The following is a 23,472-nucleotide window of genomic DNA, read 5'->3' as shown; positions in this document are numbered from 1 at the left end:
AGTAATGGGCTATACTCATGCTTTCTTAACAGAAATGTACATAAAAGATCTTTTAAAAAATCACACTATACTTAACTAAACTTGGATTTCTCAACACAAGCCTATCAAAAAGTGAACCTGCCTTCTTACAGTTTCAAGTGCTCTCCACGAGGATTGCTCAAACCTTCCTTGATGAAGAGGTGCTCCCAATTGGTCTAACATCTTGTCAAAGCCCACAGAGTTGTGGGAGAGGCTTTAAAGTATGTTGGACCCGGGGTGGTAGGTGCAGAGCTGTGGCTGCCAACCTGAGAGCCTCTCAGGTAATGTTTAGGGATTGCTGCCTATTTGTTGGGGATCCAGCTATGGTGTGAATATTTGTGCTCCCCACAAATTCGTTATGTTGAAATCCTAATCCCCAATGTGATAGTGTTTGGAAGCAGAGCCTTTGGGAGGTGATTAGGTCATGAGAGTGGAGACTTTATGAATGGGATTAATGCCTTTATGAAGGAGACTCCAGAGAACTCCCTCTTATCCCTTCCACCCTGTGAGGTTATGGCAAGAAGGCTTGTATGAGGAAGTGAACTCTCACTTGACACAGAATCTGTGGGCACCGTGATCTTGGACTTCCTGGCCTTCAGAACTGTTAGAGATAAATGTTTGCTGTTTATAAGCCAGTAACTCTACAGTACTTTGTTATAGCAGCCTGAGCAGACTAAGACAATCCTGCTCAACATGCTTGGCTTTTACATATTTTCAAGATTCTAAGTGAAATATCCACAGCTTTTGTCCTCAGAATAATTAAATATAGGAGGGGAATTAAAAATGTGTAGGGAAAGCTTAGAGGAGACTCATCCCTGATCTCTTCAGTAAACTTAATTTTTTCACCTTTTTATCATGCATTAGCAGTCTTACACTCTTCAAGGACACATGTGTTTCTCATGCAAAGCTTCAATTCCCATGTACAAAGGGACATCTGTGTGTAACAAGTGAGATAAGGGCACCCAAATCTCCAACATCCATGTGCACACAAGGGTCGATGTTTTAATGGAGAGTCACTGAAGAGCACACTTAACATGGCACAGGTCATAGAACTTTCTCCCATCCAAAGACATAAAACTTTGGCTGGATGTATTCGTGAAACTAAAATTGCTCTCAGGGAAGCTTCTCTCAGGTTCCCAAGGCAACCAAAACAAATCTGGAATTTGAAGGATATGACACCACGGCTCTCCTTTTTAAAAATATCCTTTTAATGCTGAAAAGGAGGCTTTGGAACCCTGGACAGCCTCAGAGACATTCATTTCACATAAGCTGCCTCCAAATTCAGTTCCAGGTCCAAACCTTCTGACCTGGGCTCGCAGCCCACCAAATTGGTAGCTCAGATGTTAGCAATGCCTCTTGGGGACCAACTGGGCAATGCTGTCCGAAGTCCCATCCCAGCCCTGTTTGTCCTCCATGCTCAATGTTTGCCATGAACCAAGGAGCAGAGAGAGGACAAGAAACCTTCATCAGAGGACTCGGTTCTCCCAACCCCTCACCCATGCCACAATCACATCACCCGTGTCACCCCCCACTTGGGAAGACTCTTCATGAAGACAGTGAGTTTGCGATCGCTCATGAAACAAAAGTATGCAGAGTGTGCAGTCAGCTCTGCTCCTGCCCTCCCCTCGGCAGTGTGGCTGCTTGTATATCATTCACACAATCAAATCCATCCCTGCACCTTGGGGTGCTGCTTGGGTTTCCCTGCTAATGCATTCCTGCAGCGCCTGCCTTTCATGTTCTGACTCTACTCAGAATAAAAACGACTGGGCGCCCTCACTCTGTATATTCTGAAACTAAAAAGAATCAATTAAGCCAGCCATATTTCCATCAGGGGGGCTACTGCTGTTCCCCAAACAGCTTAGGCTGTCTTCTCATAGTTTATGATGTCAGCAGGATCTCCCGACTGAAATACAGCCTTGAAATCTCACCCCACCCCTCTCCGGCCCTCTGTCTGCGGTATATATTATTCTTGTAGTTTTCAGAGACAGCTGTGTGAATTAATGAACTGATGTGAGAATCAGAGTTGGCCTGGAGCCCCATTTAAAAGTCATGTCGATGACCTCATAAAAACAGCAAAGAATGCTTACAGCTTGCTTGTAAAAGAAAGCCATTTCTTAATAACTTGGAATGCCCTCATAATTCGGCACATATTTTAACCCAAAATGATTATTTCATAAGAGAATGAAAATTTCCCATGAAAAAGACATTTAGCCAACCCAGGCAACTATAAACTTTAATTGACATTTCACAGTATGTACCAGCGTGCCCTCTCGGGAGTGTAGAGTATCATTCTTGCACCTGCGCTTTACCTCCAGAGTTATAGTATTTCAACCATTAAACATTTTTCATTAAAGCACTTCATATAGAATTAGTCTAATCTGATTTTAACAAAAGTATTCTATATTTAGTTTTTCACACCGTATTAGTCCAAACCATCAGAACTGGAAAGGCTGGGCTTTTGTTCACTGGCAAAGGCAGAAGGGTCGTCTGTGCCCACGGACTCCAGGGATGGCCCTTCCTGCGCTTGCTGTCCTTTGACACGGACACAGCATTTCTAAACTAAGTCATTCGTGGGTAAATCACAGGCCCTAACGAAGCCGGGACACAGGGCAAGCTCCCCGGCTCTGCAGGACCTTCTTCATGTCCCTGAGAATAGCTGTAACCGCCACCCCATCATTGAAGTGAATGGGCACAGACCACCCTTCTGCTTTTGCTTTTGTTTCTTAGGAAGCAGGGAAGGATGCAGAATATTCGTGCTAGGGCAGAACTGAGAAAATGTGCAAAAATTTGCATCTTACGGTTTGAGTTTTATAGCTGTTATCTTGCTGGCAATCTTGGGTGAACAGCTGCAGGATTTTAGGATGTGTGACTTGAACAACAAGGAAGGGGCCTTTCTAAATGCTCCCAGTCAGAACCGGAGAGGGCCGAGCAGCTTAGGAGCTCCCTTGGAATCTGAAGCTAAGGAACATTTAAAGAGAACGACGCTACTGCTACTCCGGAGAACTTGTTTCCCCTGAAAGGCTTAATTCCCTCTCCCTGAGAACATTAATTTCTCAGAATTGAGAACACCTGAAGTGGGTAGAAGTCATTCTTTTTTGGACAGTGGTTCTAAGTTTGTTTCAAATAAACAAGTCCAGGAAATGCTTTTTTGATTCAACTTCTCCGGATTTAGCATTTACTTGAGACAGCTTCATATTATTTATTTTATTGATGTTTCAACTTGACAGGCAATCAGATTTAATGTGATATATGAAGGTTTCGATAGAGGACACTTAACTGGTAGATGATGGTTGATTCTGCTAAACAGACACTGCTGTGCTTGACTTTAGCCAAAACAGAACATACTTGTGTGGCAAACAAAGATGGGCCACAGGTACTGGTGTTATAAAAGGAAACTTGGAGGTCATAAAAAGATTTGCATTGCGTACAATAGTCAATCTTCTTTTTTTAAAGATTTTATTTATTCATGAGAGACATACAGAGAGAGGCAGAGACACAGGCAGAGGGAGAAGCAGGCCCCATGCAGGGAGCCTGATGTGGGACTTGATCCAGGGACTCCAGGGTCAGCCCTCAGCCAAAGGCAGGTGCACTAAGCCGCTGAGCCACCCAGGGATCCCCAATATTCAATCTTCTAACACAAATTCTGATAAAATATACAGCAGTTGACTCCGTACAACAAAGTCTCTGCTACGCGTTGCTTGGGTTATATGTGAGGTGCTAGGTTAAAGCATACAAACATCATGCCAATATTTGACTTTATGACTTACAAACATGGCTAGTTCATACGATGCCATCTAGCTGTTCCGAAGCCTCTGTGAGGGTCACCTGAGGTGGGGACCAGCCAGGAAGGTGAGCCCCTGGGGAGAAGGGAGGCAGTGCATCTTGAAAGCTGCCAAGGATAGGTTAATAGAGGCAGGGAGCAAAAAAGCCACCAAAACAGAAGCCCTCTTGCCCACACAGTAGGGAATCAGTCTTACCTTTTGCTGAAGAAATAATCTGCTTGCTGTTGTCAACAGACTATCTGCCTGTCATTGTGAACCACTGTAACTGGTTCTGGAAAATTCCTTACCGTCTGACCCTGCTCTGGCAAGTGCTGCTGGTAAAGTGCCCTGATTTCGCACATGGGGTGTGGCTGTGAAGGCTGCTAGCTTCCCCAACCCCCCACCCCCACCAGGGGCCCAAGGTCAAAAAAGGAAATATGAGAGCTCTGGCACTGGATGGGAGAGACTCCGTGTCTGTCAGATGGGCGATAAGGCTCTGAGCTGCAGGGAGACATCAATGACAAAAGAGCAGGCAAAGCACCTGGTGCAGAGCAGTCATCCTAGCAGGATTTTGTTATCATTAAAGGCGAAGTCCAAGCCACGAGGTCAAGCCAAGTGGCCGGCTGGGCAGCTGAGCAGCAGTGTGGGTGAGCTACACTCACATGACTTACCTATTTCAAACAGGCCAGTGTGAGGGGCAGAGGAAGTGCTGCTTGTTTTCCTGGAATTAACTACTACAGCCTAGAGATGAGGACCCAGGCATTTAGTTCCTCCCACTCCAGGTGTAAAGATATCCAAGGCACCTTTTAGGAGAATTGGAACAAGCAACACCCGTCCCCTGCCCCACTGCCCCACATTGGTATGTGCGCCTGTGTGTGCATAAACACACACACACACACACACACACACACACACACACACACACACACATACACACACACGGAGGACAGTCTGGGGAAGGAGGCTTTATGAGGAACTCAGTATGTGGAGTATCAATTTATCTCTTCCTAAATGGACTCAGACACCTGGCTTTTCTTCCCATAAGACTGAAGGACACCTGATGAGATGATCTCTTGTCTGAAAGTAACTGGTCTGTGAAGTGAGCAGAGTCCTTGAATGGTTAGAGTGGGGTGGGGTGGGACAGGGTGGGTGGAAAGGGATGGAAAAGAAATGTGTGGCAGAGACATGCAAGGGGAGGCCGTCCTCCCATGATCAGCCAAAGAAATAGTCATCTGTTTTTCTCTTCTTCCTCCCCATCCCAACTCTCTTGTTTGGTAAGTTGAGGAAGCTGGTTTGGTAAGCGGTTTCAGCTGGCTGGGAGATTAAGCACTAAATAGTTTTATTTTTCCAATATCTGTTTTCAACTGTGCTCTGTATTCCAGCTGGCTTTCCAGTTTCCTTAATGATACCAGTCTGAGTCCATCTTTGTGAGTTACTTCAATTTATTAAATGTTTTCTTTTAGTTCTTCAAATGTACTCCAGTTGCTCTTTTTTTTTTCCTTTTTTTAAAACTTGAACCTCATATCTATTTCAAGCTTTATTCATCCCCAAGCCAGCTCAGGTGGGAGAGGCCTGGTGTGGAAGTGGCATGTGGTCCCATCTACTCTTTTGCTGCTGAGTGGGGAGGAGAGAAAAGGAGACCAAATTGTGTCACGCTGCTTGAAGACCCATGATGAGGTTGCCATCCTTTTCATGCCTTCTCCACAGCCAAGTGGCTCGTCATTCCCTTCATGTATCCTGTCCACATATTGACTAGCTCGGCGCCAGAATGTACACTGCTGGTTCCTCAGCAGTGTTGATAATCTAGGACCAGTCCCAACATCCCAAGTCTCTGAGAGAAGTGGTGCAGAGCCCTCTCTGGATGAAGTTAGTTCTGAGTCCTCCAACTCCACAAAAACCCTACCTGTTTTGGCATGAGACAGGGGAACAGTGACTGAATTTGCTGCCCTGAGCCTGGCTGGTCAGTGTAGTCAGATACTGTCTTATAAAGACACTGGATTTTTCATAAACCAGAGGATGGATGGCACATAAGATGAACATCTATTGGGGTAAAAATGTAGTGAGATAGCCCTGTGCTAAATCGAGTTGGTCCAGAGGAGTGGTCCTTGGAAAAAAACTCACTAGAATTGCTGGCCCTTTGTGTTGTTTCACTGTCATAGTAAAGGAAACTATAGATGAAGAAAAAAGCAGGGTGGGGGGTGGGGGGTGGGCAGAAACAGGACAAGAAGAAGGGAGATAAATTGGAGCATGAAAAGCTGAAAAATAACAGTGACTTCTTTGACAAGGATTATATTGTTGACAAATTTCCTTACTCATGACTAAAAGGAACAGCAAAGGAAAAATCCCAGGCAAAGCAAATAAATGAGGTGAGCTGACCCAGCGGCCTTGCAATCTCTTTATCTGGACTACAGATTTCAAAGTGTTTAAGATCTCCTTGTCTAGGGAGACAACATAAAGAAGGAAGCCATGAGAATCAGCATTATTGCACCTGTTTAGCATGGAGGAGACATCTGTCCCATCCTTGGGTCTCTCTCTTCTACTCTGCAATTATTCTGGACACTCCTTGTTTGAATCACATATGTGGGTTTTCCTTGTAATAATATTTTACAATTGTAGAGCTATTGTAGAGCTATTGTAGAGCTATCGCTACAATAACGTATTACAATCAACCACAAAAATCTCAGACAAAGATGTGCAGGGAGGCAGGGATCAGCTGGGCTCAGCTCTGCTTGGCTCTGCTCCATGCGTGTTTCATCCTGCTCCTGGGACCAGCAGGCCAGCTTAGGCCAGTCTCCTCATGGAGATGGCAGAGATGCCAAAGGGCAAGCCCAACCACAAAACTGCTTTTCAGGCCTTTGCTCATCACACACTTGCTAACATTCTGTTGACAAAGCAAGTCATAAGTGTGAACTCAAATATAAGGGATGGTGAAAATATTCCTTGTTATTGGGGGAGCTACAAAATTACGTGAAGTGTGAGACTATAGAGATGGATGAATAAAATTGAGGAACATTAATACAATCTGGCAAAAACAGGAGTTGAAATTTTTAAAAATACAAGTAAGAATAAATAGGAAATGAAAACTTATCTCCTAATCCCAACATCCACAAATAACCATGACTAATAATGACATTATTCTATTAGTTTTCCTAGGGATGTAAAAATCTTTTTACTTCTTTCAAACTTGAGAGCAAACTATAGTTATGAAAGCTTAACACACCTGATCAAAAGCATCTTTTGATGTCATTAAATATTCATAGATAATTTGTTTTTGCTGTCTATATAGTAGCCCATCATAGAGATATGGTATATTTTTAAAATCATCTTACTGTTGTTGGCCATTTAGTTTGTGGACACCATTTTTCTTAACAAGTTGTAGGGATGCCCCCAATGATAAAAATGACACTTTGTGGCGTAGAGGCATGTAGGGACATACAGAATAGGCAGGTTGCACAATGGACAGAGAAGAGAAATTCAGGCCTGAAAAAAAAATTATAATACATTTACCTGGATGTATTCTCAGGAAATTTGTTTCTTCAAAAAAGGCACCAGCTGTCTCTTTGCTTTTAGTAAGCTCTATTTTGGAGATAAAGTGACAACAAAAAGTCATGGTATCGCATAAGAAAAAAAAAAAAAACACGTGACAACAATTTGTATCAACCTAACTCTGTAGTGTTTTGCTTTATATGTACTGCTCTCTTAAACAATAGGAAAGTATTAGTAGCCAGCAATTTTAATGCCTTTGTGATGTTTCCAAGTGGTTTTCTAATAGCCATGCTATCCAATTGGAAAAACATTTATGCTATAAATAGTTGGTCAGGACGCCTGGGTGGCTCAGCCATTGAGCATCTGTCTTCAGCTCAGGGCGTGATCCTGGAGTCCCGGAATCGAGTCCCACATGGGGCTCCCCGCAGGGAGCCTGCTTCTCCCTCTATCTATGTCTCTGCCTCTCTCTCTGTGTCTCTCATGAATAAATAAATAAAATCTTAAAAAAAATAGTGGGACGCCTGGGTGGGTCAGTGGGTTGAGCATCTGCCTTTGGCATGATCCCAGGATCCGGTTTTGAGTCCCACATCGGGCTCCCTGCGAGGAGCCTGCTTCTCCCTCTTCCTATGTCTCTGCCTCTCTCTCTCTCTCTCTCTCTCTGTGTCTCTTATGAATAAAAAGAAAAAAAATAGTTGGCCAATTATTTTAAGTGGTTGAAGAATTTTCCTTTATCAAAAAGAGCTAAAAAAAAAAAAAAGAGCTAAAGACCTACTAATCTATATGATTTTTTTTTATTGAGACATAATCAACATATAGCATATTAGTTGCAGGTGTACAACATGATTTGATCACTATAGTAAGTCTCATTAATATCCAAGATCCCTCTATTCTTCATAGAGTGTTGTATTTTATAATTTAAACACATCTTGGGGGGAGAAGAGCTGAGGTCAGTTATTAGTCATTTACAACTTAATATAATTATCAGGTCATTTTGAAACAGTCAATACTGAAAGGGGGACAATGCATAAAAACATTAAACCCTAATAATTCACTGAAAGGAGATAAAGATAGGGATTGAAGCTAATTACAGATTATTAATTTATTTTCATTGATAACAACACTGACATTAGTAGAAGAGTGAATACAAAGGAGCCAGTTACTACGCCAGGTTGCTTTAATGGTTCTTGCCCTTATTATTGTGTCCACGCGGTTACTCACTCTGGTCACTAGATGGTGCTTTTGCGCATAATAGCTCCTGGCTCCGCAACATTTGTTCCTTCCTTCCCCAAAAAGTGATTGGAAATTTAAGATAGACTTCCACCTTCTTAACTAATTAGCTTTTCCTTAACAAAAATTATAGCTTTAGTAACTTCTTCATGAAAAAATTATAAAATGATTATCAAATATGTCAAAATTTTTTTTAAAAATTTCAAATATGCAATCTACTCAAATTGTCCCTTTAATAATATAGTTAGAAAACTCTTTCCAAATAGAAGGGTAATTTGCCATCAACTTCTGCTTCTCTAAACCAACAGATCTGCTAAAACAGTGCAGTTTGTCAGGGGGAACAACTTTTTAGTAAGAGCTTTGGCTGAAGTTAACCAATGTATCAAAAATGTAGTTCTTAACCTTATAACAACTTTTTAACTGAAAATTTAACCAATTTGCTCTTCCTTTTTGCACTCAACTTTTTCAGTCCATTTGTTTTAAGAAACTTTGAGCTACTGTTAAACATCCCTTAAAAGAATATTTTGAAAAAAAATTAAAAAAAAATAAAAGAATATTTTGAAGCTCTCACAAGTTCTATCTCATCTGACCCCTCCTCCTACCCCCTTTTCAAGATCACCTGCATACAGTGCTTTAGTTGGGAACTGACACAGCTCTTGGGTAGGCAAGTAGAATGGATGCACAGTCATTCCCTAGTAGGGTTGGAACTCAACTATAACACATTATCATCAGCATTCGTGTGGCTTTCTACACATGGAAGCTTTCTAAGAATATATAAATTAGATCATCTTCCTGACAAAAATGATATTCCAAACATCGTAACTCTCCGTAAAGTTTTCAGTCATTCACTAGCTAATAAGACATCTCTTCAGTAGAAAGATAACTGAAATAGTAACTCAAACAACCAAAACTCCACAGGATATCCACAGAGACAGGGCTAGCTCTGTGAGTCTCAAAAAAAAAAAAAAAAAAAAAAAAAATCTCAGCTTTTGTCCTTTCCTTTGTGCTTAAATAAATAAATAAATAAATATCTGTGATTTTCTGTGGTATTCCTGTTAAGTTTATCCTCAAACTGTTAAAATTTCCAATCTGAATGTATTGTCATGTCATGTATTGTCCATACATCTGTTAATTCAAGGTGGTCCTTTGAGACTTAAGAAACAGGAAAAATATGAAACACCAACCAGAAGAAGTTGTCTCTTTGAGGATAGAAGAGTTGATGAATGAAAATCAAGAGCAATAATCAATAATATGATAGCTAGGTTTAGCACAAATAAGCTGCTAGATGAATGAATTCTTATTTAAAAAGTTTTAAAAAATTAAAAAATAAAAAAGATAAAAAGTTTTATTGTGCAAGGATAGCTGTTGGGTCAGAATGTGAAGAAGGTGAGTAAGGTATGAACCCTACTCTTATCTGCAGACATCAAATCACTATGAGCAAAGCTTTATCATTTACCTTGTTCCTAGACAACCATGATTTACACTCCCTCCTCCCTCAACAAAGAATGTAGTGAAATCAGTGGCCACTTCCTTAATGGTGATCTAGCCAATAAGCAATAAGTAAAAAAATTCTAGTAAGGAAATTTACCTCCTATTTTCATTGAGGAAGAATAAAGTGCATGAAATAGAAAGTATCTAGGCAAAATAAAGCATGTAGGTATTGCTTCAGTTTCCTGAATAAAGCCCAGATCCTGGAGCCTTCCAGAGTCTGACCTCAACCCGTCTCCTGCATTTTCTCCAATCATGGCTTGCCTTCGGCTTTAGAGAAGTAGCCAAAGCCCCTCTGCTTCACACCTGCCCTGTGCCTGGGTGGCCCCGTGACTTTGTTCTTCTCTTCAGTCTCCCAGGGATGCCCATTTCCCACCAGTTTCTATGTCCAAACATATCCGTCCTCCAAAATCCAACTCAAATTCCACTTCCTCATAAAAGACTTCCCGATTCCCCAATGGGATGATCTTTGTCAAGTATAAATCTCTAGAGCAATGTATATGTCCCCAAACAACTGTGACTGTCTGACCATAACACTAACTGTGCTCTACCTTGGGTACTGGGTATTTGTGTGTCTTACTGGATTTCTAGGGATTTTTCTCTCTTATTCTACTGGAAGCTCTTGGTCAGCAGAGGAGGTGACGACTTCCTAATAACTTTGTATTTATTCAACAAACATATGCTCAGCCACTATTGGCTGAATAAAAAGAAATAAATGTTTACTACTGCTCTCAGCATATTCATCAGTGGGCAATAAGTCACACAGGAGTGCCTCATGAGAGAAAGGAGATAATGTTGCTGATTCTTCATTCCCTCACTGTGGTTCTAATATCCCTCCAGCTTTTCTTTGAACAGTGAGGACTTATCCTATGGATTGGAAGCTGAAATTGATTAATAAAAGCCATTTAATGTTTCTTCTGATCCTGGGATTCTATGACCCTGTGAGTTTTAAATTATAATCAAGTTATAAGAGGTTCTGACATTAGGAACTCCATTATTAGTATTCTTGAATGAATGAAGTTGGTAGACAGTATTCGCAAGGATGTTTGCATCCTACATAATGTACCGGTGTAGGGTAGACCTAACCTCCACCATCTAAGGGCAAATGCTTCATTTAAAAGTATATTTCTATCTATTACTTGGTAGTTTATTTTTCTAACATTCATTATACGTACAGAAACCAAAATTGATCTTATTGCCGGAAGAATATTTTTACTACCTTTGATCATTTCTTACAATGCTAAGAAGATAAACATTACATAGTTATCTATGTACACAAAAGTATGTATTTCAAAATACTTTTTATATGTAAGGGATGATGCTCAGAAAGGGCAGAATTATAGTTAATATTTTGATTTAAAAAATTTGAAGCTGTTGATTTGAACTTCCTCAAAATCATTCCAATCCTTCTTCCCCACAATCCTGAGTTTCTGCGTACTCCTCTCAACTTCCACTCCTCAGAAAGGCTCCCACCTTCCACCAAAGATTTGTTTCCACCTTCCTTCTCCTGACCCCAGCACCATTAGTCTTCTCCTCTCACCCACATCTCTTCAACCTCTCCTCTTTGTTATATTTTTCCTCTTTCAGATAAGCAGTATCAAGTTTCCCTAGTCTTAAAGATAATAACCACCTTCCTTAAACCTATATTCTTCTCTAGGTACTAACCATCTATTTCTTCCCTTTTATGGTCAAGCTTCTGGAAACAGATGGAATTGCGGTCACCTCTTCTTCATCTTCCACTCATTTTCTCAACCAACTGCTGTATGACTTCCACTCATACCACTGTGCTGAAATCATCCATGTTGAGGCCACCAATGACCTGCTGAATCACAAAATGATTCAACCCTGTTAGTTCCCATCTTGAGCCTCCTGACAATTCTTCTCAAACCTTTGTACCCTTGGTTTTACACTCATCACACTCCACTGGCACCCACACATCTCTGGCCACTGCTCTTACACACAAACACACTTTTTTACTTATAAGGAGAGAATTATTTTTTCAAGTTCAGAAAAATATAATGCAGTTAGTTTAACAAACACCCAGAATTCATACCCATTAAACTCTGAATCATTAAGTACCCATTAAAACTCAGAATTAGTACATATAACACTATGTGATATTTGCTATAATCTTTTCCCCCTAACTGTACCCTTATAAAAATTACATAAGTAATAATATCCTATATTCTCCTTTAAAAACAAAAAAGGAAATACTGCACTTCAGATAAAGTTAAAGCTTTTTTTTATTCACCACTCTTACTCAACACTATTTCCTTCCCTGCCCTTCTCTTCAGGCAACCATCATCATGACATTGGCATATAGCTCTCCAGTTTAAGATTTTTTTTTATTCATGAGAAACACAGAGAGAAAGGCAGAGACATAGGCAGAGGGAGAAGCAGGCTCCACGCAGGGTGCCCAATGTGGGACTCTATCTCAGAACCCCAGGATCACGACCTGAGCCAAAGGCAGATGCTCAACCACTGAGCCACCCTCATTTTAAAGTTTTTCCTCAGACATATAGGTAGTCATATGTTATTTGGTTCCTGTGTGTTTTCTAAAGTACATAAATGATGGGGATCTCTGGGTGGTTCAGCAGTTTAGCTTCGCCTTCAGCCCAGGGCATGATCCTGGAGTCCCAAGATCAAGTCCCACGTCGGGCTCCCTGCATGGAGCCTGCTTCTCCCTCTGCCTGTATCTCTGCCTCTCTCTCTCTGTATGTCTCTCATGAATGAATAAATAAAATCTTTTTTTTAAAAAGTACATAAATGATAACATGCTAAAATTTTAATTTTTGCCCCTTTTTGGGGTGGGCCAACATTATTATTTTAAGGCCAGTCTATGTTGTCATATAAAAATCAAATTCATACTATTTAATTGTGTTAATACATCTATTCATGTGACTATTTGATACATTCAGTCCTTCAGTAATGAGCATTTAGATTGTTTCTGATTCCTTGCTATTGCAAAGAAGGCTGTACAGAGCCCCTTTGTCCCTGTCCCTTATCCACATGTGAAGGATCTTCTCAGGTCTTCTCAGGCCTGGCTTCCATTAGATATATGCCCCCACTCCATTTCCAGAGTAATCTTTCAATAATAAAAAAAACCTAATGATGTGAGTCTCCTGCTTCAACTCTTCAACTGGCTCCTACCTCACTACAAAATAGATTGCATAGTCTGTGGAACTTATATAAAGCCCTCCCTTTTCTTATCTGACTTCTGCCCACCTTTCCAAATTCATCTCCTATTCCCTTGCAGTATACTCTAGTCCTACTGAACTACTTTTGGTGGTTTAGCACGTTAAAATGACCTTCTGGAATGTGATACCCTGGTCTCTCATTTCTCTGCATTTGCATGCACTGTGCCCTGTATTTAGAATACACCCCCCCCGACACACACACACACACACACACACACACACACACACACACACACATCTTTGCCTGCTAATTCCTTCCAGAGCTTCAAAATTCAACTTAGCTGCCAACCCCTGGGTTACCCACTGTTTCTCTCCTTCTAAGATGATTTAGACATTCAAAACAAAACATGCATCTTCTAATAATGAACAGCCAAGGTGACTAGTTAGCATCTCTTTCCCTTGTGTGTCCATACATCCGGGCAAAGAACCTACAGTTTCTGCCCACAACAGGTAGCAGATCAGGCACGAATGGCCTGGGATATACCCCATGGTCAATGTTCCTTTTTCGCTGAGAACACTGGGGTTGGAGGCAAACCCTGTACATTTGGCCAAATTAAAAGGGGGGTAAATGCCTTCCACTTTTTCAAGAGAATGAAGGATTATGTTCTTGTCTCTGAAATGACTGGACTCTGTTCCACCCTTTCTCTTTTCTCACATATGCAAAGAATGATTTTTAAGGTTACAACTCAAAAACTCCTTTTCTCCGTGGGGCTACAGTTACTATTGAAACATCTGTGCCCTGTTTCACACAATCTCCATGAACAAAAGACACAGAAAGCTCACTTGGGCTAAAATGATTTCACAGATTATGAACTTCACTGTGTCTTACTTACCAAAGAGTTTCCTCCTGCAGATGTGAACTGTGGGCACAGTCATAACTGATCCAGGCCTCCACAGATAAGCATATTTCACACATAATCAAGAAAAATTATCATTTGAAATATGGGAATAGGAGTACAGTCTTGATCCTCTGTGAAGGTAATCGAGCATATGCTCCATAAGGATTGCATTTCCAAGGCCTACAGTGAGGCGTTCTGACTATGAGGAGAAAAGAGAAGAAAGAAGAAAAGTTTGGTTAATAATCCCAGGGAGAGAAAGTTACATGTTAAGTAAATAAGCTTCCCTTTTTCTTGTATACTACTGCTCTCAAGTAGAAACTTTAATGAGTGTCTACTATGTCCTGGGCACTGTTCTGGGCTCACTTGATGCGGAGATAAGGGGCTGGGAGCAGGACAAAGAGACCCCAGTCCAGGGGGAGGAGATGAATAATCAAACAGATAATTAAATCTATGTGATAATGCTGGGATGCCGACACAGGGCACTTGCTATGAAAGCATAAGGGAAAGTTTCCTAAATGAGACTTGAGGGATTGAGGCCCCAGGCAGGACCAAGGGAGAACATGCCATTGAATGTGCAAGGTGGCTTGCAAGGGACAACAAGCTGCTCAATAAATTCGATCTGTCCTCAGTGGCAGGCCCATGGGTGCACAGCTCTGTGAGAGACATAGCGCCTAGAGAGGGTGTGGAAACAGGACCCACTAGTGTCCACCAGTCCCTGCAAAGGGGTATCTTCTTGGTAGGGATCACACCAGTGTGTAAAATGCCATCCTGGTGACAGCTGCCACCAATGCATGTTCAGTGCAGAGCAGAATCTCCAGTTGAGACAGAAGCTCCTCTGGGCCTGGCCAGCCTGTCAGCTCAGGCCTTAGGTTCCTTCATGACTCCTTAAAGCTCACCAGCAGCGTCCCATATCCCCGTGGGTGCACGCTTCCAAGGTATGACCATACTTGGGTAGTGACTAACTTTAGGACTCAGGAGCATAGTTTTTGCTAATCTGCAGAGATGAGAGGCTCCTAGACCTGCAGATGCCCTTTCCAACGTGGCTGCTGCTTATCCTTCCAGCTTCAGCTCCCCGCCCTCCCTGCCATTCCCCTGCCCAAAGGTCACTGTGTCCTGGTCCTGGAACTCGCCCTGCTTTCCTGACACCATGCTTGTGCACTGTGTTCCTCATGCCTCCAATGACCTTTCTTGCCTTTTGCAGCTGGGGAAAATCTACACAAGCTTCAAGGTCCAGCTGACTTCTCTGAGTCGTCTTCAAGCAGAAAGGGTCACTTCTCTGTATTCATAAGTCTGAATGCAGCACTTCGCCAAACTGTTCAATATTAGTAGCTTCACAAACTGAATCCCACTTCATGCTCAAACTTCCCTCTCTGCCCAGTATCCTCTATTCCTGTCTTTGCAATGAACCCTTCCACCTGCCCACGGAGAATACCCAACATCACCTTCTCCCTGATCTCTTATGAGTCACTGGAACTAATTAATTGTATCTCCTAAGTATCTCTTACATTTACCTCTGCATTTGCCTTGTCACTGGCATAGATGATTACTTCTGTCCCACAATGATGCTTGCACTTTTTCGCTAAGCTCTTTACCTCTGGTTTCCAATCCCTCATGCTTCTGAGGAGGCGCTATGGCCAAGTGATTAAACACACGGACTCCCCTGCCTGCTGACCTTGGTTCCAGCTTCAGTTTTGCTACTCACTCTATGTGGCTCTAGTAAAAGAAGAGACCCTTGTAATCCCCTCCTAGGTTGCCTTGAAAATGCAAAATGTAGTAACAAGTGTAAAGTGTCTAGACTAGATCCCAGCAGGAAAAAGGACTCCTCTAGTCCTTTTATTTTGTGCCACTAGTTATAAAATAAATAAATAAATAGATAGATAAATAAATAAAAATATAATAATAATAATAATAATAATAATAATAATAATAATAATGTAGTGCCACTAGTTATTACTATTCTTTCAGCATTTATGCCACTCCTAGAATTATTTTCAGGTCTTCTTTTTGCATGTCTGAGAACATCATTCTCCTGGAAAAAAACAAACAAACCACACTTCTGGGATTCTCTGTGGTCTTTGAAATCTATGGGGTTTGTATGGCCCTCCACGAGCTACTCCTGTGTCCCCTTCTAGTCTTCTCTCTTCTATTTCTGCAAACACTCTGTGCTTCAGGAAAGGGTGGCCCCACCCTTCCCTGGACTCTCTTAGCCTCCTTTCCTGGTGAGTTCTTTCTCTACAGGGCATTTTCCCTTCACTCACCCCCCCCCCCCCACCTATTTTGAACTCATTCCTCAAAATCAATGCACAAGCTAAGTCCGCTATCTAAGGAGCCCAAGAACAAATAAAACCAAACATAATAGTTTTCAAACATGGTAATAAATATTTTTGATTTGTATATACAATTATATAGCATTATCTATAGATTATATATAGATTATAGTTATTTGGGTCTTTGCTTTTCTCCATCATTGTCAATAGTTCTGAACTGACCACCAAATAGCTACATGACCTTTACATTCCACAACTAAAAATGACTTTTGGCTCTGAGTGTTTAGAATAATATTTTTGTTGAATGATGAATATCCAGAGCCACTCACTAAAATTATTCATGTTTATAATTTCAGTAGATTTGGATCAAACAAGGATTAAAGAAATTTGGGGCTGTGAGACTTTCAATGATTAATCTTAATTAAACACACATTTAACACCATCAGCATAAATTTGCTCTTTTAAAAACATAAATATAGGGACACCTGGGGTGGCTCAGCCCATTGAATGTCGACTCTTGGATTCTGGTCAGGTCATGATCTAATGGTCGTGACATTGACCCCCAAGTTGGACTCTGCGCTCAGAGCAAAGTCTGCTTCAGATTCTCTCTCCCCCTCTCTCTCCCTGTTTCTCAAAAATAAATAAATAAATAAGTAAAATCTATTTTAAAAAGTTTAAAAATAACATAAAAACATAAATTGGTCCTGTTTGCATATCTTAAAATTTTTCAATGGAATATGATTATCCACAGCATAAATTTCAGAATTTTAAACATGGGATGCAAAATCCTTCCTCTCTGGCTTCCACACCCTTCTCTAAAATTCCCTTTGTCACTCACCCATGGTTCTTGTGCATGATAGTGGGCTTACTTGGTAGGTTCTTTTGAATGTTTGTCAAGTTGATCCTTAGCTAAAATGCAATGCCGTGTAGAATGAAGACATATTCAGATGGAGACTTCATGGGAGTGGCATGTGCCTTGGTGGGGCTCCGGCAGAGTGATCTGATCTCTTCAACAGAAATCTCAAGGTCAACACCCTTCCTTAGCCCTCTGGCACATGTAGCGATGCCCCCAGTACACTGAAGTCAGACCCACCTCTGCTGAACTAAGAAAACTTCTCCAGGGATGCCTGGGTGGTTCAGTAGTTGAGTGCCTCCCTTTGGCCCAGGGCGTGATCCTGGAGTCCTGGGATCGAGTCCCACGTTGGGCTCCCTGCATGGAGCCTGCTTCTCCCTCTGCCTGTGTTTCTGCCTTTCTGTCTCTCTCATGAATAAATAAATAAAATCTTAAAAAAAAAAAAAGTCCATACTCACCAGCTAAGTAATCTATCAGTTGTCTTTGATTATCTCAAACCTGGGACCTCTTTTTCTATGTGCTCTGACACTAATCTTGGGCATTATTTTCTTAAATAAGTAAGCTTTCTTCCCATGTCTAATCTCTTTGTTAGTTCTCTTAGGATAACAGTTCTTAAGACACATAGTTTGGTCTATCTATTATCTATGTTATCTATCTATCTATCTATCTATCTATCTATCTATCTATCTATCTGATTCCAAAGCTGTTTTATGTGACTAGTCAAGTGACACTTGAAGTACTCAGAAAAAAAAATCTTCCTCACTTTTCAATGTTGGGGTCTACAACTCTACCCTAAAAAATTTGCATCTACCTTCTTTTGCATGTCCTCCTGGGAGGAGTGCCTATTCTGTACAGAGAATTCATGCGTGAGCCCATGATTGTTTGTGAAAAATGCAAACTCTGGAGCCCACTGGGAGAGGGGAAGAGATGAGAGCTACAGGAGAAAGGGAAACCGAAAGAAAGCCAGCAACGAAGTCATGAAAACTCAACATTGTAGAGATGCCTTAACTACATGTTTTGTTCAATATTATCTGTGAAAAGGAATACAAGTTCTTTCTCAAGGCCCTCTCTCCCATCTGAAAACAAACTAACACAGTTCCCGTAGCGAAATATTTATCTGATAGAGTCTGAGTCATTCAAAAGAAACTAGTACAGTGGAAAAGAGTGAGTTGAAGATTTAATTGTAAATTCCTGATCATCCCACAATCCAGCAGGTGGGGGGCCCATGGAGATTAGATCAGTTTAGAAAGGTAAAGATGTATCATTTCATTGCACAGTTGAGCAGTGTATAAGTAAATGAACATGCCTATTATGCCTAGAATCATATAGCCCTGGGGCTAATGAGATCCCAGCAAATACACACCTTAGTGGTCCTGGCACTGGGCAACTGGGACTCCTCTGCTGTTGCAAGCCTCTGGCCCAGCTTGTCCTAGGTGAAATCCTGGGCATCTTCTTGCCCTTTGGGTTTAGCATTTCCCCTTATTTCCCAGATTTATGTTATTTTCCTTTCATGCTTTCTCCCTACCATCGCTGAAGACCTGCTCTGAATCCCTCAACCTAGTTCCCTATCTGCTTCCTAAGTACGCCTTCTCCCCAAAGGACTGATCTTACTCCGTGTATTCTCAAATGATGTCTCAGATATTTGTTTTTTTTTCCAGGCAACCAAGAGATTGACTCAAGCCTAAGAAAATATTGCTGTTTCCTGGGCAACCTCACTACCCCACCTTGTGGCAGCCCAGATACAACTAACATTAGCAGCGCCCCCCTGAATGCTATAAAATGGCTTATTGAGCTCTTGGAGGCTTCATGTTAGTTCCAGTTAGCCACACACCCATCTCGTCCCAGTTTACAATTGCTACATGCACCATGGGCCCACTACTGAGGATTATGACTCCTTAAATAGAAAGACCAACGGTAATCCAAGAGTCTAGATTCAATGGAGATCATATAAATTAGGGCTTTAGGGAAAAGGTGCTTAGTTGTATGTGGGTGTTTATTTCTTTAAAAGCTCAAAAGGTTAATTTGCTTTATTATTCAATGTGTTTTGATTTACACAGATCCATGACTGGGGAACTTAATCAGAACAGCAATTCATAACCATCGATAAATCACAATCACTTATGAGTTTTGTTGCAAGTGATTTATTAGTAATAGTATGTTCTGGAGTTCAGAAATTGCCTCTTGAATTAATTTGAGGAGCTTTAGATTTATTTCTGCAACAAGACTATTTTCCCTTGCACTCTGAGATGCTTCCTTGAATTGAATAGGAAGCAGGGGAGTTATAGCTATTACTTAGAAGTGATGCGTGGGTGTAGACAGGCTAGATGTGAAAGTCAGCAGTCACAAGTAGCACAGGGAAAATGCTAAAGACAGTTTGGAACATTCAGGCAGAGGACTTCCGCATGGTTGTGATGTTTTGGCAAACCACTAAAGTAATAACAAAGATCCACCACTCTGAACTTGCCTTCATACAGGCAAACTTCAAGAGCGTTAGTCATCATGATGCTGTAGCAGATACCACTACTCAATTACTCGGAGAAATTATTATTTTAAATTTTACCATCATGTGTTAGGAGAGCCGAAAAGGAGTCATAGAATTCCTATCATTGTACTCCCTGCAAAAGCTTTATTAGATAATTTTTTTTAAATATCCAATTCCATTTGAGGTCTCTAGAGGGCCTCTTCTTGATTTTTGTCAGAGTAAGTAGCTCTTTCCAACTCCAGATCAGGGAGCTCATTGATGTTAAACATTAGCTATGGTTTCTTTTGTTCTGTGCCAAATCTTGTCTACATAATCTCATTTAATCTTCACAAAGCTGTTGGATCTAAATATCCTATTGTCTCCATCATGAAGATGAGAAAACTGAGGCTTAGAGAGGTTAAGGAACTTGTGATGGTTGTTCTGCTGGTAAGTGATGGTGAAACTGAACATTGAACGTTTCTGTCTGCCTCCAAAGCCTGAACCTATAACCACAGTACTTAGCTGCCTTTTGGTGGCCCTGAGTTCCAGTGGTGTTGGGAGGCACTCTGCCTGCAGAAGCTGCTCTCATCCCAGGATTAAGGAGCAGAATTTATGTGAGCTCCGACTAGGCCTGGTAACTCTGCATGCCCTGCAGACACCTTCCTGGAAGGAAGAACATGAGCCACTGTGACTACATTGCTTGCTTCAAAGGGCTCAGTAATGATTGAGGTAGTCCTGGGCTCTACTTGCATAGGAGGCCCAATGGGGCCTAACATGCCTTATGAAGGTTATAAATGTGCCCACATTGCAACCCCCAAGAAAATATGAGTGCACCAGACACCTGACACTCAATTAGGTATCTATTTGCTGTTTCCCTCACTAGGATGTGAAGCCCATGAATACAATGATTCTGTGGTGTCCCAGGGACTGAGAATTGTGTCTTTCAGTGAATAGATATTTCAGTTGATATTCTCAAAAAGTGAATCCTTGGCTTTCCTCCAGAGAAGGGGAATTTGATTCAAGTCCTTTAAAATTGCAGAAAATTCCTTTTGGCCACATACATACAATTTACACTACCCATGATAGAGCAAGTGATGGGTATCTATAGGCATGTGGGTGGAGATGTGCGTTGGTGCCCAGACTGGGAGCCAGGAGCAGGGATGGGCAGGGCACAGCATGGAGAGGATCCCAGAGGGGAGAGTCAGAGCCAGGCTTGGCAGGCAGAATGGGGAGGAGACCTGAGGTCAAAGAAGGACCCTCATGCTCCTCATAGCACCACATTCTGAATCACCAGAGCAAAGGAAAAGTTCTCCAGGTCCCTTTGGCTTTCACCTCATTCCCTGAGTATAAGTAGAAGGAAAGAGTTTACTAGAGAACTCAGCAGTAAAATGGGATAATTGATATGTAGTGGGTATGTAGTATGCATTGGGCATTGCTCTAGGCATATCATGTGGACCAACTCGTTTAATTCTCACACCAACAACTGGTTTAGAGAGAGGCCAAAAATCATCGAGGTTAGCCAGTGAGAAGCAGAGCCTGGATGTGAACCCAGGCTGACTGGTTCAAAGATCACTGCTCTTCATGATGACATCTCAGGATGTCAATGGCTTCTACCCACACAATCCTAGAAAGGGGCCTGAATCAGATGAGATGGTGGCATAATTCAGACCAATACTGTCTCAATAATGGGTAGGGGATGAGAAAACAAGGGTTTTATACACATGATAAAAAATTAAGTTTTCCTAAAGTACTCACACAAAGTCTCAAGGCCATGACTGCCCTGTGGGGTTTCTTCCCCTTGTGCAATAAGGTACACAGAAACATTTACACAGGGTTCTCAGGCCACCTGCCTGGATGTCCTGGGACCCACGCCTGGGGCAGGGGTGTGCCTTTGTTGAACACATGAGCACCCACAGTGTAACAGGTGCCATTCTAGGTAAAGGGACACTCAAGGAGAATAAGACGGCCTGGGTCTCAGCATCCTTTCAGGACAGTGGCGCAGGCTTGCCCCTCACACATACTGACTCAGGGCAATAGAAAAGTGGCATGTTCACCAAGATGACACTTTGTTTCCAAGAGGCTCCTATCACAGCAAACACAGGAAAAGAAAAAGTTAACTCAGAAACAATAGTCCTTACCAAAACCTGCCTGAAGGGTTTTTTTCTATCTGTCTCAAATACACACTAGACCACACACACACCACACACGCTCGTACCACCATCTCCATCTACATTCACAAAACTCACTTGGCCTGATATCTATTTTAGCCTGAGAAAAGAACCAGACCAGGGTAGATTTAGAAATCAGATAACCTGGTAACAAATACAAAAAAAAAATTTTTTTTCTTTTTATAAAAAACATGAAGTTAAACTTTACAGCTCACTAATACATAGTTAAAATCAAAACCTGTTAGAACCACTATTTTTCCTTACAAGGCACTGTTCAGAATCCTCTGCCAGCTGGCTGGGGGATGTGTGTGAAAAACCGTAATATTTCGGGAGTTGTCACTGCACCAGACATTTTTCTCAGCACTGCAGGCTGCTCTCGCCACGCTGCCTGGGCACCTGCAGGATCAGTTTGCACAAGCAGCTTCCCAAGCGAATGACGTAGCTACCCTTCTGTTGTTCCCAAAGACCAACATCTGTCAGAGATCAGCATATGCATCCGTGTATTAAAGCGCTCACTGTTCTAAGGCCCTGCACTTAATTTTCCCTTGGGTAAACAGAGCCAATAATGGATAAATACTCAAGGATCAAATATCCTCAAACTATTGGAGAGAGCTGTGAGCACAGACTTTAATCCACATCAGAAGTGAGAAAAAACAGAGAGTGAAAAAATATGACAGACGCTCTCCAAATCATGAGTGAGGGGCCCAGTATGGAGCTTATGCCACTGGTCATGCAATGTCTTGGGAAGCATGTTGATGACTGTGGGTGAGGAAAGGGCATTTAGGAGCTCTATGGTTAAGTGTATTTAAATGCGTCTGAATGTTGAAATATGGCATGATCCAAACAAACGATCTTTGCTCTCTTCAGAAAATAGTGTAGGGTCCTCTTGCTGATGTCCCCTACCCTTGGCTGATCCCACACTCTTTGTAACCATACACCGAAAAGAAGTCTAGCAATGTCCTACTAATTGCAGTTTGAGGCAAGTCCCAATAGGAAGGTGAACTTCGGACAGGCTGATAGTCTTGGTCTTTGAGTCTACAGTTGGCCTTCTAATGGCTGAGCCAGCCCCGCAGGGAAAACACACAGCTTGAGTTTATCTTTCAAGTATAAACTTCTGAGGATGAACACTTCAGACTCTCAGGAATTCCAGCCTAATACACGGGCGTGATGTATTTCATAATTTCCATGCAACTCTTTTCCTTTAAAAGAAATGCTCTAACCTTGGGGATAATTTTGCCTCAAGAGATCATCTTATCCAAACTTTATCACCATGTGCAGCACACCATTATTTTCTGATTTGCTTTGAAGAAAAGAAGACCATTCAGCATTCCAGATTAGAAATGTTCTCTTTGTTACTTCAAAAAGTCGGAGATGTTTTCTTGTTAAAGAACAGTCTATAAATCTATCTTGCCATGCGCTGATGATACTCGTCACAATTTTGTATCTATCTTGCCTAAACCATCTGAGTCTACTTTTGAATTATTCATATTCAGGAACCTCAAAAAGAGGTTAAATATATGGCTGATGGCTACAGTGGTAAATTGCCAGTAGGAAAGCAGAAAGAGAAGTTCCAGTAAGATGCTCCTCAGAAAGCAGGCTGACACTACCTGCAGAGGAGCCTTACTGAGGTCTGCACTGGATTGTTCTCTGCCTCCAAAATTGCTGCTGTACACAAGCAGCTCCCATATGCCCTTTCTAGAAGCTGAG

The 23,472-nt window shown here is 41.7% G+C and overlaps 1 long non-coding RNA gene across 1 annotated transcript; it reads right to left on the bottom strand.

The window, feature by feature from the left end:
* Positions 1–11,299: 11,299 nt before the first annotated feature.
* LOC119866676 lies at positions 11,300–18,702 on the bottom strand. The gene is made up of 3 exons (XR_005380870.1): positions 18,500–18,702; positions 14,011–14,215; positions 11,300–11,802 (listed from the first exon to the last, which is right to left on the bottom strand). It is a non-coding gene; the product is annotated as an uncharacterized LOC119866676 (long non-coding RNA).
* Between the last annotated feature and the right edge of the window lie 4,770 nt (positions 18,703–23,472).

The sequence above is a fragment of the Canis lupus genome, chromosome 29 (genome assembly GCF_011100685.1).
Source record: "Canis lupus familiaris isolate Mischka breed German Shepherd chromosome 29, alternate assembly UU_Cfam_GSD_1.0, whole genome shotgun sequence".
NCBI classification, from domain to species: domain Eukaryota; kingdom Metazoa; phylum Chordata; class Mammalia; order Carnivora; family Canidae; genus Canis; species Canis lupus.
Note: the sequence above shows the minus strand (reverse complement) of the source record. Positions and strands in the feature narration are given on the sequence as shown.